The following is a 15,227-nucleotide window of genomic DNA, read 5'->3' on the forward strand; positions in this document are numbered from 1 at the left end:
ACCCACCCACCCCCAGCAAAGGAAAAAAGGGAAAAAAGAAATACAAACTTAAATTGCCACCGACTGCTTGAGGACATTTTAAAACACATTAACCACTTGGAACAGGGAAGCAATAGCAGAACACTTCCCAACTTTCCCAAAAGTTTGTTCCAAATAAGAGCCTGGGCCCCGCCCCCTGGGCCAGCTGGAAAAGGCCTTGGAAGGGAGCAGACCCTGCAGTCCTCACCCAGCCGATGGTCCGAGGCCTCAAAGGGGCCAGGCTGGATTACCAAATAGACAGAGGAGGCACTGGCCTATGGGCCCCACACTTTTTAGGGGTCCCACGACAATGGATCAAAATAATATTGATTTGATCTTGAAAGAAAACGACAATCAAGCTTTCTTAGTTCAATGTTATTCCAGTGTGCACATGAGGCCTGCCCCCCTGCCCAGATTTTTACTGCCAAGGGGCCTCCACAGGGTTTAATACCTGAAGTACGCCCAGTATACCTGAAGGAGTGTCTCCACCATTCAGCCCCCATTCCCACCCACTGAGGTCCAGCTCCGAGGGCCTTCTGGTGGTTCCCTCACTGCGAGAAGTGAGGTTACAGGGAACCAGGCAGATGGCCTTCTCGGTGGTGGCGCCTGCCCTGTGGAACACCCTCCTATCAGATGCCAAGGAAATAAACACTATCTGACTTTTAGAAGACTCCTGAAGGCAGAGGCGTAGGAAAGGGGGTTGCCAGGGGGGCAGTTTGCCCCGGGTGTCATCTCTGAGGGGGGTGACAAAATGGCAAAAATATGTTTTTTAAAAATATTTTTTCCCCAAGGTAAAGGACGTGTGCCGCAGCGAATGAGAGAGACACTGGGGGCGGCGCTGCTGCTGTTGTAGCCGGGGGAGGAGGAGGAAAGAAAAGAAGAGGTGGTAGAAAATAACACTTGTAACTGCAAGTATCTTATTTTTCCTTCTTTTAATAATTTCAATGTGTGTGGGGGGGTGACAAGAAATTTTCTGCACCAGGTACCACCTGACCTTGCTACCCCACTGGCTGCAACCCCATAGTCGCCTTACCTTTACCTTTTACAATCAGCATTTCAAAGGACAATTCCATATAGTATGCAAGTAAAAAGGCGTAGGACACCAGGCAGTCCCAGCTGTGTTCCCTGATATACTCTCCCCCATGTCCTCATCCTAGGACATGAGAAAAAACAAATGGTGCTGGTCTTCCCACTACTCTCCAGGGCTCTTTAAAAATTGTTAATGATATCCCCTCCAGGACATTCTTATTACATAAACCTTCCTCTCACTCCAGTTTATTTTTCTCATTATGATATTCAGCTGAGATAAGGCCTCTAAATCCACAATTCAATTTTCATCACAAATTTGAAATGTAGTTCTCATTTAGTCTTGAAACGACTGACTTAAATTCAACCATGTGCTTCCCTTTTTAATCAACCTACCTACTCCATGAATAAAACGGCGCTAGCTGTACCTAGAGTGTTCTAGTGCTGCGTTTTTCACTGTCAACAGTTCATTATAAGTCCTGGGTTATGAATAGGAGTTTGAATCAAATATTTAACTGAACAGAATAAATTCCTTGTGAAAACTTTGCTTTTCTGCCCCAGCTGGGAATTGTGTTATTTCTTATATTGCCCTCTAGTCTCTGGATTTGGAGCTGGTTTAAATTTTCCTTCTGTAGATCTGTTGGCGACTGATCAAGGTTCACAGCGCAAATCCCAGAGAAATCAGTAGGAATTTGTTAAACCCGCTGGACGTTGCCTGCCTTTGACTGCAGAAAAAGAGGGGTTGCTAAACTATGTTTCAGGGCAGAACTATGTATCCCTTAAAAGCATTTCCAACTCACCCTCCCTCACAAAAAGCCCAGGGTGTGGCCATAGCTGTCAACCTTCCCTTTTTTTGTGGGAAATTCCCTTATTCCAGGGCCGTTTTCCACTGCTTCCCAATGCTATCCCGGATTGTCAGATATCCCGTAGACTGTCCCCGGGACAGGTGAGGCTGCTGATCCCTTATTTTCAAATCTGAAAGTTGACAGCTATGGGTGTGGCACAACAAAAACAAAGCTAATATAAAACAAAAATTGGCAACAGCACAATGTAAATGCATACAGGGCAGAAAATGTACCCAGGAGAAGAGCATATAGCAATCAGCAAAAAAGACAGCTCACGCCCTCCAAGAGGTGGGCAGGGTTTGCGACACCACGTGGGCTTACCTGGCCAGGTGCTACACACCTTGCTACAGGGTGGCCGTTGCCCCACCCCCATCTCAGCAGGCCAATGGGCTTCCAGCTGGGGGGTGGGGTGAGGGCCAGAAAAGGGCCGATGCTCTTTGGCCCAGGCTCACTTCATTTTCTTTCCAGGTTCGTCACTGGATTTCTATCCTGGAAAGGGAAGTTAGCTTTACTTCGGACCATGGGACGGCCTACAGAGGCCTCCCATGGCTAGCGGCGGGCGGCACGGCCTTCTTCTGTGCTGTGGGGTGGCCTCGGGGCCTCCTGTGGTCAGCGCCACCCCCGTCATCTGGGGGGGCAACGGGGCTGCGCGAATGGCACGGCCTTTGCTAGGCCGCATGTCGGCTTTCCAGGCCTCACGCAACTGGCACTGGCCCCCCTTATATGGTGGGAGGATCGGAGCTGCGGACACGGAGTGGCCTTTTACTGGGCTGCAGGGTAGCCTTCCTGGCCCCCCCCCCCGGCTTCAGGCCTTCTTAGGCCTCCCGCAGCTGTAGCCATTCTCCCCCCACCCCGGTATCAGATGGGAATTGGGACCACACGGCCTGCTTCTGGGCTGCTTGGTGGCCTGCTTAGGCCTTCCACGACTGGCACCACTTGCAGGGGTCGTTTGGGGGATTCAGAGGGAGCCTGGGGTCTCCTCCCAGCGCCAGGACAGTCCCTTCCCTCCCACCCTTGGCCTGCTGGGGGTGCTTTGGGGGTGCAGTTCTTGCTGCTAACTTATTGCACGTACATAGGTCGCTGGTTGCTGTCTCTTAATTAATAGGATATAATTAACCACTCCTTTCATTCCTGGCCCATTGCATTGCATGGGCTGCCTCCTGGTGGCTTACAGTTTTGGCCACCAACACATGGCTTGGTTGGTGCAGTTCTTGCTTCAAGTGTATGAGAATGCAGGAATCTTAACGTATTATTTTGCTTGCTTTTCAGGATTTCCTTCAGCGGCATGTGTGCAGTAAGGTTGCTGGTTCTGTCTGTTAGACCTTCATTTAGTTATCCAACTGTTAGGTAGATTTCAGCTTGCTTCCACAGTGTTACATTGTCAAGTAGCTGGTAATTCCTTGTTTTCACATGCTGGTTACGCCATCATGTCTCCTGCTATGGCAACTGGGCACAGTGATATGTCTCCCCCTCATATGTGTAGGTGCACAGTGAGGGGCACTGTGCAGGCAGCAAATAAGATCAAGGGTCCTGTCTACCAGCAGGAAGGTCACCCTTATCCTGCGTGCCAAGGGCAAAGACCCTTGGCAGGGGCTGGGCCTAACAAAGGTGGCCGACTAGCCAAGAAGGCTAGATGGCCCCTCCACTTCAGGTGTGGGGCTTAGCAAGAAAAGCCATCCAATTATTAGCCACCAGCCATTGGCAGAGGTATAGTTTGTCACCTGATGTCTCCCTTGACTGCCGTAGCCTGGAGGGTGGCACCTCTCAGTCAAGTGGGGAGGAAGTTCACAACTTAAAGCATTTAAATCACCACTTGCAGCAGCGTCTGGCATGGGCTGAGACCCGCTTAGATAAGTCCCCATGGCACTGCTCTTGCAAAGGTAGGCGTAAGAATAGGTCACCGGTTATAAGTTCTTCCAACAGTTCCTCCAGCCCTGACTTGTGCAGAGTGCACCACAGGAAGAAGAGAACGTGCAGGTCTAGAAAGCACGGTCACAAGTGCAAGAGAGATTCATTGGACGCTTTGGATCTTTCCTCCAGTTGTGAGTCAGAGGAACACTGCAATGGGTATTGGGTCACCACGCACAAGTCCTCTGGGCTTCCAAGCTATATTGGGGAACATAGAACCTGGCACCATCACTGTGCCTTTGGGGCTACTGCACCATGCGGTGAGGATGGGCTGGACGCCAGGTGGAGGGTTCGTGACTTCAATTTTAAGCGCACGGACTAGCCTCCAGGTGTCCGTCTGAAGAGGAAGGTATGCACACGCATCCTCATTGGTGAGTTCATGGATTTATTCTCTTTGCTTTCTCTGGTATCTTCATGCAGCACAAAATTTAAGTCGGTGCCACGTCGTAAAAAAGACAAGGTGGTGGATGTAGAATGCACATTTGATAATTGGATGACTGCATTCACCACTTACATGGGGCTGGTGTTAGCTGCCTATCCAGCTGGCTAATTACCAAAGCATCATTCTTAAGTCTAGATACATGGCAGGGGAGGCAGCGGCCTTTGCTTACGATGAGGATTTCCACGCAAGGGCCTGCCATTTTGTCACCCCCCTCAGTCATGACACCTAGGGCAGACCGCACCCACCGCACCCCCCTTCCTACAACCTCTATTTAACCATCCAGTCAAAACCACTAATGCTGTCATTTCTGTAGGCGAGAAGGGGCTACTACAAGTGTTTAAGTCACAAGCCATTTAGGACTTTATAAACCGACAGAAGCACATTGAATCTAATCCTGTATCACGCTGGCAGCCAGTGGAACTTTTAGACCCATAAAGAAGGATAGGTATTCACATATCTTAGGTGATTTGTGTTAGGATCTAAACCCAACTGACCCCAGACAACTGGCTCTCCCTTGTTAGAGGACTCTGCCTCATGTCCCACTCAGGTACCAGAATTTTCATGTGTGGTCAAAAGATGTATTTAAACACATTATCCTATGCTTACCCTATGAAGAACATATGGTAGGAATAATTAGTCAGGGTATATAGATCTGTATGCACTACTTCTGCCCCCAGTGCTCCATGTGTCCCAACTTTGCTGGCTCCATCCCTAATGGAGGGTCGTTCTTCACACATTCACCTGAACATGCTCAGAAGCCTCTCAATGATCAGGGATCCTGTGTAATGGGAGCTCCTGGTTGTGGGGTGGATTCCAAGTATGCTCAGCTGAACACATGAGAAGTCCCCATTCATATCTTCCACCAAACATGCAGACATTTTGGGCTGCACCCAGGGAGGCAAGGACACTGGCATGCGTCTAGTGGGTACAGCCCCATTCCTCATCACATTTTTAGAGGAATGCCTGAATAGGAATGAAATCTGCATCAGAACCACTGTTATTCAGCTGCAATTTGGATAGCTACAGTATATGAAGTCCCCCTTTTCACTTCTGTGCCTTCTCACCTTGAACCGAACCATATTATAATAACGATAATAATAAACTAACCTGTATGCAAGATGCAATGTGCTCATATTGCATTATTGACTCCTAACTCATAAGCATTCAGATTGAAGTTTGCTAGTAAACGAAGTTTATTTTGGTATTTGGCAAAGTATGTTGAAGTAATTTCACCCTATTAAGTTGGTGGGCAGGTTGTATTAATATTATAGCAGCATGTTATAGCCAGTGCCTATTTAAAAGCTGCAAAAATACGATAGTTGGAGAAGGTTGCTTACCTTATCACTAATTATCTGATTTCACACCATCCTCAAATGTGCCCTAGTTTGACCTCCAATTCCTCTTGAGAACTGCAAGAGATGGTTTGTAGAGGAAAAGCTGTAACTTTCTAACAGTACTGGGTCAGAAGTGACTTTATTCTTCATCTAGTCCAGTAGGTCTCATGAGATGAGCTAGGCTTCCCTAGGGAGATACATACATACATACATACATACATACATACATACATACATTTTGATGTATTTTAATATTCTTTTGGAAGCTGCCCAGAGTGGCTGGGAAGCCCAGCCAGATGGGCGGGGTATAAATAATAAATTATTATTATTATTATTATTATACTCCTTTACAATCAATTCCTAGGTCTGCAAAGAAGCACAGCAGCAACCTATCACTTTTCAGTGAGCCCAAAACATAGATAGTTCTTTTCAGTCCTTTATTCTTTCATGAATGGCTTTGGCCCTGTATACCCGAAGGAGTGTCTCCACCCCCATCATTCTGCCCAGATACTGAGGTCCAGCTCCGAGGGTCTTCTGGCTGTTCCATCACTGTGAGAAGTGAGGTTTCAGAGAACCAGGCAGAGGGCCTTCTCAGTAGTGGCACCCACCCTGTGGAACACCCTCCTATCAGATGCCAAGGAAATAAACAACTATCTGACTTTTAGAAGACATCTGAAGGCAGCCCTGTTTAGGGAAGTTTTTAATGTTTAATGTTTTATTGTGTTTTTAATATTCTGTCAGGAGCCGCCCACAGTGGCTGGGGCAACCCAGTCAGATGGGTGACATACAATTATTTATTATTATTATTATTATTATTATTATTATTATTACTGCAGTGACTGTGTCCCACATGGCTCCCAGCCCTGCAAAAGGAAGTGCAGGGTATCTTTCCAGGAAGGCTTTTTAAAAAGGAAATTCCCTTATTCCAAATAGGATTCCTCGCAAGAAAAGGGAAAAGTTGACAGCTATGCCTCTTACCCCTGTCTGTTTCATTGGCTCACCACCTAATAGTTGCTGCCTGCCCCAAAGCCAGATTAGGACAACTGCTAAGGAGACACGTGATTGGAATACAGCATCAAAATCACCACACCAAGTATGTAGCAGGATCAGGAGCTGTGATGGGGAGCAGAGCCAACTACTAGATGGTTTCTTTGGGAAACCTGTTTTCTCCGCAAAATGCTACAAGCATTGCTGGCACTATTTCTAATAATATTAATAATAGGCTGATACCAATGAGCACATAAGAAAAGAGCAGCAGCAAGGTAGGAAACAAATATTAATTAATATAGAGAAAGAAGGGCAATAGAGGATTAAACAAAGTTTAAGATACTGGAATTCTTTGCTATGTAAAGTGTAGACATCAAATGGAGTAAATTAGTGGTTCAGAGGAATAATTATGCTAATACAGCTCTGCTCTGAAAGGTGGTAATAAGTCTAATTTTCCAGGCAATAGGCAATTTGACTTCTAATTATTTCATTTATATTACAGTACATACACTGTACTATGAATCATTTAAACCATATCTTGCCTTTTGATTTCACCCACAGCAGCCCATGTATGTGTGTGGTGAGGAGGAGGAGGAATCGCAAATCGATGACACCAGCTTAGGTAAGTTTTAATTTCAAGAAACACAACATAAAAGTACCATCAATGTGTTGAGAACAAAGGGACATGATTTCTCTGCATTTCATTGTTGTAGGGTTGCCATATTTTGCAACGTGAAACTTCAGACCTTTTTCTTTTTGGCAAAGTTGTTTAGCTTTTTTGCCCAAAGTTGAGAGTTGTTGCCCAGACGCTGTTTACAAGGGCTGAAGACCAGCTATGGCTGGGAAATTTTGAAGGTTTGGCAACCCTATTGCAGACTTGAATTTTGGGGATCATTTAATAGAATTCTTTTTGAGGTTTGCTACATTTTGCTGGGTTTGGAAATCATTTTTTTGGCTGCCCCCTGCACCAGATGTGAAATTTTCCCTGGGCAAACCGCTCTGTGGCATTTCCTGTCTAGCCTGCTAAATCATTTCTATAGAGGCATTTGTTGCTGGGAGGGGAAATCTGCTGTATCTGTCATGAACAATACTCTGGGTGCAGGTGAAATATGGAACATGCTTCCAGAAACAGATAGAAAGGAGATGTAGTACAAGCTCCATATGGGGATGCACAACAGCTGCTTTCCTAACCTCTTAAGCTGGTTGTCACAGGAGGTTTAGAGAATGATAGTCCATCTCCTTTACTGTCTTAGGCTTCTAGCTCAGTCTGGCAGCAGTTATCCACTGACCAAACACCTGATCTGTTACCAGATCAGTTTAACTGGAAATGTCAACAATTGAACCTAGGACCTTCTACATGTGAAATATGTGGTCTGCCACTGAAACATGGTCCCTCCCCTATGGTCTGCAGAACCCCTAAGCAGGTACAGTCTATTTTCAGAGTGCCTGATAACTTGTACAAAGCTTATACATACCCCCCAACATTTCTCCAATGAAAATAGGGATGTCCCGTTCCAAAATTATAATTTTACTATTTATGCCCCACACATCTTACTGGGTTACCCCAGCCACTCTGGGCAGCTTCAAACATATATATATAAACATAAAAACACTTCCCTATACAGGTTTGTCTTCAGATGGCTTGGGGATCGGATAAATTTCATGAAGTACATACTTATGGGATTTATGTGTTCATCTTGAGAACAACAATACTTGAGTGAAAGCATCCTGTAAAATCAGCTGGTGCACATAAAAAGAAAAAAAATTCAGAAGGACGAGTTCTTTCGTATTGTTTAAAACAAAGATACACCTTGATAACATTGGGGTGTTTGTGGAGTTTGCATTAGTGGTGTCATGGATTAGATTGGCGGGGATGAATGGTATCGGGAAACAGAGAAGAAGAAGGAGGAGGAGGAGGAGGAGGAGGAGGAGGAGGAGGAGGAGGAGGAGTTTGGACTTGATATCCCGCCTTTCACTCCCCTTAAGGAGTCTCAAAGCAGCTAACAATCCCCTTTCCCTTCCTCCCGCACAACAAACACTCTGTGAGGTGAGTGAGGCTGAGAGACTTCAGAGAAGTGTGACTAGCCCAAGGTCACCCAGCAGCTGCATGTGGAGGAGCGGGGAAGCGAACCCGGTTCACCAGATTATGAGTCCACTGCTCTTAACCACTACACCACGTTGGCAGTTTAGGGTCAGTAAAGCTGCAGTGTAGGGGTACACCTGTCTGTTGACCACCTTCTGCAGTTGGTTTTTCTCTCGGTTTGATTTTTGAGGCTCCCTCTCTTCTCTAGCTCCCTCTAATTGTGAACTCAGATGTCGAGGGCTGATAGAGTCAAATAAGGGATGCACAGAAACAACAGGGGGATTTCACTAGGTTCAGAAGAACGCTAAAGTTTGCCAAAAAGGGGAAAAAAAGTGTGTGTGTGTGTGTGTGTGTGTGTGTGTGTGTACACAGATGCCCTAAGGGGACATTCCTCCCCAACAGCCCAATGAACATGTCACTAGCAACAAAATGTTGATATCACTGGGGGGGAAGGGACCCTGAAAATAGGGTGGTGACAGCCAAGTAGAATGAAATGTCCTGGGGAAGGAGATGACTGGAACAGAAAGTGAGGACTAGAGATGCAGGGTGATTAATTAAGTTTGCTTTTAAAGGTAAATTTACCAAATTTGTACTTTCCAAAACAACATGTGAGCTGAAACACAACCATCCTTCAAGATCTGATTTTTTTTTTACTTTAGCAGGACAATTCTCCAGCCCAGAAATGTGCACCAAATATGTGCACATATTAAAGTGTAAATTAAAAAGTTTGTATTTGTGAATATAGCATACGAAAAATCATATTAAGGGGGGGGGGATATTTGCCAAAATGTGTAATTAGGAAGAAATGCATAGGGAAATGCACTAAAATTCACACTAAAATGCTCATAAGTTTTTATGATTTTTTTAATTAAAAAAAGCATATTGCTTAAAAATGTGGAGAACTGAATTTATGACTAGAAAAATGAGTAATGGGCTTAACAAAATGGACTGATCCCTGTATAACCAATGAGGATGTATAGCAGATGATATAATATAATTATAGAATTGTAGACTTGGAAGGGTCTATGAAAGTCATTTAGCCCAACACCTGCAACACAGGAATCTTTTACCCAAGTGGGGCTGGAACCCATGAACCAGGGATTAAGAGTCTCATGTTCTACGAACTGAGAAATTATTTGACTGGGAAGCTTCAAAAAATAATAATGTAGTCTTCACAGTCAGAGTGGCCCCAATTTGATCAAGGGACAATTGCTATCCTGCAAGCAGTCTCGCATCAAAATGTGGCCCCACACAGTACCTCTGAAACGCTTTGCCAATCCTTTCCCTCTGCCCTTGCCCAATATAGCAGGGGGCCGACAGAGCTATCTCCTTAGTGGTGGGGATCAGGAGTGGGATGCCAGCATCCCTAAGAAAACATTTATATTTTAGGACATAAAAATAAAATTGTAATGGGAAATAAGCAAAGTATGATCCATGTCATGCAGACATCAGGGAGTTTAAATAAATATACATTGACAATCTATTTAATGTTTCTGGAATAATAAAGTTGAACATTTGGGGAGGAGCTGAGAGTGCTAATGGCATCTGTATTATACGAAACTGACAGGTAAGTGATTCAGTGTCCTGAAAAGAAAAGCTATTAACTCTTATATGTATTCAATAAAAGTACCTCTTCCGCGTCTGCATACTAAGGGCTTTTAAATCCTCCTGTTTGGGTGGTTTTCAACCATCTTGGGAAATGGTTGTCGCCAGAAATGCACTCAGCATTGTTTATTTTATATCTCATCGCTTCCTGAGTCATAAAAACAATAAAAACAATATTAAATCATAAATACACTTGTATGATTTGAAATCTACTCTGTAAGTTACAGGAAGGAGGAAAGACTTTGACTGCATTCCTCAACTGTTGTGAATTGGTGTACCAAATGTTACTTGACTGCATGGCTACTCCTGTAATGCCAAGGTTGTCCAAGGCATTGTTTTCTGTTCTGCCTTGTATTTGACATACAGTGGTACCTCTGGTTAAGAACTTAATTTGTTCCGGAGGTCCGTTCTTAACCTGAAACTGTTCTTAATCTGAGGTACCACCTTAGCTAATGGGGCCTCCCGCTACTGCCGCGCCACCAGCACGCAATTTCTGTTCTCATCCTGAGGTAAAGTTCTTAACCCGAGGTACTACTTCCAGGTTAGCGGAGTCTGTAACCTGAAGCGTTTGTAACCCAAGGTACCACTCTATGCAGCACTACTTCTGTTCGACTGCAGTTCATCTTTCACCCAAAACCACTACTCATCTCTCTGCTCACTGTGGGAAAATAGGGAAATTTCATTGTCATTATTGTTTCAAAAGTTGGGTGCCAGCCCCACTCTCTGCCAAGCGATAGCAAGATCCCAGAGGGTTCCAGGCATTCCCCTAGGGTCTGTGTTCCTTTGGAGAATTAAGGCACAGCAGAGACTGTCGTAGCTTTAAAAAATATGGTTATTCATCTGTGCAGTCTGCATGGAGGGAGTCCATATTTTACAGCATGGTCATTTCAAGAGGAGGTTGTACCCCACAATAGTGAAGCCCTGGAGTCCAGGGCATCTCTCCCAGTTATTCTTCAGCCAGCCTGCCCAAGATGGATGCCAGTCTTTTTTCTCTCCCTTCTTCTTCCCAGAACACCCTGCTAAAAGCTTTCTTTTCCTGTTGCCTCACACCCAGTTAGACTGGCAACCTTCCAAATCTCTGTTCATACCTCAGGGCAAAGAGGGAGGACAGTCCCCTTGCATTGCCAATGGCTCTCAAAGTCCTTGTATTGTTTCTTAATGGCCCTAGCTTGGCCAGGTCATTTTGCATAGGCTAGCCCAGAAATTCCTCTGCAGATTGTATTTCTCCCTTCACATCCCAAATAATCAAAATACTACCATTTATTTCTAGGGTTTAGGGGGGAGGGTACACCCCGAATCTATAGCACCATATTATTTCACCCCATTCATTTCAGTGCAGGGGGGGCTGCAGAATGCAGATCCAGGGTTTGGTGGTGGTGAATAATCTATTACATATTTTTTGCGCCTCAAAAGCACCAGCAGAAGTGAATGCAAATCCTATTCACAGAACTGATTTCCGCCCCAGATGTAGGACCAATTAAGCAAACACCAGCAATTTCCTCCCTGGTGTCTGTTTTTGTTGAAATTCTCCTACATCGCTACTTCCTAGTTTGAATTTGTAGACACTTGAGTTCTTGTAGCACTCATCTGAGGCTCCATTTTTGTGAAAGGGTAAACGGTTAGCGAATAACTTTCCTTTGTGAGCTCCCAGACAAATCTATTGGCTGCTGTTTGGAAGAAGCAGCTGGAATGGGTGGTCTAGCAAGACAAGTTCTTGATGGGGTTCTTATTACAGCTTCAGCCTTATCTAATTCCCCCCCAGTGAAATAAAATGCATGCTTTACAAAATGCATGCCTTCCTGTTCTTGAAGAAAGGTTCTCATTTTGTTTTCATTTTAACTTACCGTGTTTTTATTTTTACCTTCAGAAGTTCCACCTTTGAGTCACTAAATCTGCCCTAGATATTCAGTAATGACAGCCATTGCTGCTTGCATCTGTAATAGGACAGGAGAGTGATTGGTAGAATAAGTGAATCCTCCCATGTTATTTCTCCCGCATCATAAAACTTGTGCCTGATATATTAATATCCGCCAGCTGAAGCCCTTATGAATAACCTTTCCCCATCTCCTCTCACCTACAAATAAATGAGATTATGCAGAGTGATGGTAGGTCTCTTGCAGCTCACGCAAAGCATTTAGCCAAAAAGCCTAGGCACAATATTGACACATTCCTTGTGCATGGTATAATTTCCAAAGTTTGACTATTCCCGTCTCTCTTTTTGATAGTACAGCTACAGTGCACACAATGCGCATTAAATGTCAAGGCCCTTAATTCAGAAAGCAGGTTAAGGTGTCATCATGTTCCATTTGCTGAAAGGTGCTTTAAAAAATACAGGCACCAGTCAGAAAATTAACACACTCTTGAATGGAAGGCTGTGGGAATTGTTATTTCTCCCACCCACCCAATTTCAGTGGTTATAAAAGACAGTTCTTTACTCGGCCGAACATAGCTGGGATTTCGCTCTTTTATTTACCAGTCACATGACTTCTGGAGTTCCTTTCCTCTCTTGTGTGCATTCCAGTGGATAAAAGGTAAAGGGACCCCTGACCATTAGGTCCAGTTGTGGCCGACTCTGGGGTTGCGGTGCTCATCTCGCTTTATTGGCCGAGGGAGCCAGCGTACAGCTTACAAGTCATGTGGCCAGCATGACTAAACCGCTTCTGGTGAACCAGAGCAGTGCACGGAAATGCCGTTTACCTTCCCACAGGAGCAGTACCTATTTATCTACTTGCACTTTGATGTGCTTTCAAACTGCTAGGTTGGCAGGAGCAGGGACCGAGCAACGGGAGCTCACCCTGTCGCGGGGATTCGAACCGCCGACCTTCTGATCGGCAAGTCCTAGGTTCTGTGGTTTAACCCACAGTGCCACCCGCGTCCCATAATTCCAGTGGATGGATTGCTGCAAACGTATTTTATCTGACAGAAGAAATATGTAATTGTATTTATTTATTTTTTTTAAAGCAATTTATTAGGTTTTACAATAAAAATAAACATAGTAAGCAATATAACATTGATCTTAACATATTTTCACATTTTCTTTGGACTTCCTCACATCTCCCGCTCCCACTTTCATCGTTGTAACGTTTTGTCAGCAATTTATCATCTTATTTAAATTCTTATATCCCTTCTATATTTCATAATCTTATAATTCTCAGAAGGAGCTAAATTTCACAGTCTTACTTATTTTCTTAAAAACTTCTAAATTTAGTGGTGCTCAGTTATTTTGATCTAGCATCTTATTTAGCATTCACTCAAATTACAATACTTTTGTAAATAGTTCTTAAATTTCTTCCAGTCCTCCTCAATCCTCTCTTCTCCCAGGTCACGGATTCTGCCGGTCATTTCAGCCAGTTCCATGTAGTCTATCAGTTGTATCTGCCATTCTTCCAGTGTGGGTAGATCTTGAGTTTTCCAATGTTTTGCGAATGTAATTGTATTTATTTGCTACGTTTTTATCTCAACTTTTATGCAAGGCACACTCCAAGACAGTGCACATGTTCTCCCCTTCCACGTCTTATCCATACAGCACTCCTGAAAGGCTCCTCAACTTGGTCTGAGGTTCCCCACCCTAAACTACTTGGTCTGGCAATTTCAACTTCTTCTTGATCTGTATTCCTCCCTCTTCTCCCACCTTGCTTTTCTCCAAGAAGTTAGAGCCTCCAGAAGCACTGACTGTTGCTTCTATCATCACATTCTATTCCCTAAACTAAAAGCTGCCATGGTTTGGTGGCGGTCAGTTCCCCCTTGCTGCCACAGGTGCATTAATGGACTTCCTTGGAAGGTGGTGTGTTCTCCTTCATTGGAGGTTTTTAATTAGAGGTCTAGTGGCTACCTGTCAGGGATTTCTTAGCTGTGATTCCTGCATTACATGGGGTTGGACTAGGTGACACTTGAAAGGTACTGTGGTGTTTGCCTCCTAGGATGGGTCATAAGGAAAGGGTTAAAATGGGTGTGATGTGATTGGCCAGTGAGAATGCAAGGGGGGAGTAAAAGTTAGAGTGGGAAGTTTTGAAAATCAGTTGAGGTTTGAGAGTTGAGAGTTGAGGTTTGGGAGTTGGAGCAGGAAGAGGGAGGAATAGGCAGTGGGTTGGTCAAGTTGTATTGTGAGAAAGTGAGAGGAATTGTTAGGTTGAGTCAGATGGATAGTTGGAATAATCAGTTTGGAGTTGTTAGGAACTAAGATTGACAAGAGAAAAATAAACTGAAACCATACGCTTGTTCCTGCATTTGAAAATAAACTTGATTATTTGTTAATGTTAACAACTGTCTTGACTCCGTGTGTCCCCGTGAGAAAAGGGGTGGTGGCTGTGAAGAAAGCAATCACAGTGGTGGCACAGGGTCAATAGATCATCAAACGTCCGGGGGCCCTGTGTGATCGCCACAGGTACCTTCCCACTTTATGATTCTATGACTCCACGTGATTCCTGTTAAGTATAATTGTTTAATCACACACAAAAACGGAAAGTGCTTCTTTGTGTATTGCTAAGGGTTTAACATTGGAAAATTCAATTGGGGTATGCTAAAGCAAAGTAAAGCATCTAAATGGGTTACCTTTTGGTGCTCTCTGCTAGCTGACATGTGGTGTTTAACCTTAGATCATACAAGTGAAGTATTTAGTTGAATATCACGATTTTGAAGGGAGTTGCCTTTGGTCTTTTGTTCCCAGCCACAGTGGGAGAAAGATGTGCTAATGAAGTCTCTCTGAAAGGGAGAGAAATCAGCCTGATCTAATCTGATCTGCTGGTGACATTGTCTGCAAACTATTATCTATAGCAGTCTCACTGCTACAGGTACATTTTTGTCCAGCCTATCTGTTTATGGCTCAGTAAAGTTAGCCAAGCTGAGCCTGAATTCAGCCTGCTTTATCCAGTCACTTCTGCTAACATTAGAAAGGATTACAATGTCTTCTCTAGAGTGGTCCAATTGTTCTTCTGCTCATCTATAATGGATACAACAGTGAATGCGTTTTGGATTTGGTT

The 15,227-nt window shown here is 44.3% G+C and overlaps 1 long non-coding RNA gene across 1 annotated transcript in view; it reads left to right on the forward strand.

The window, feature by feature from the left end:
- Positions 1–15,227, forward strand: part of LOC308475985 — an 828,107-nt gene that overhangs the window by 148,898 nt on the left and 663,982 nt on the right. The window lies entirely within an intron of this gene.

This window comes from Podarcis pityusensis (assembly GCF_964106645.2).
Source record: "Podarcis pityusensis genome assembly, chromosome: 4".
Taxonomy (NCBI): domain Eukaryota; kingdom Metazoa; phylum Chordata; class Lepidosauria; order Squamata; family Lacertidae; genus Podarcis; species Podarcis pityusensis.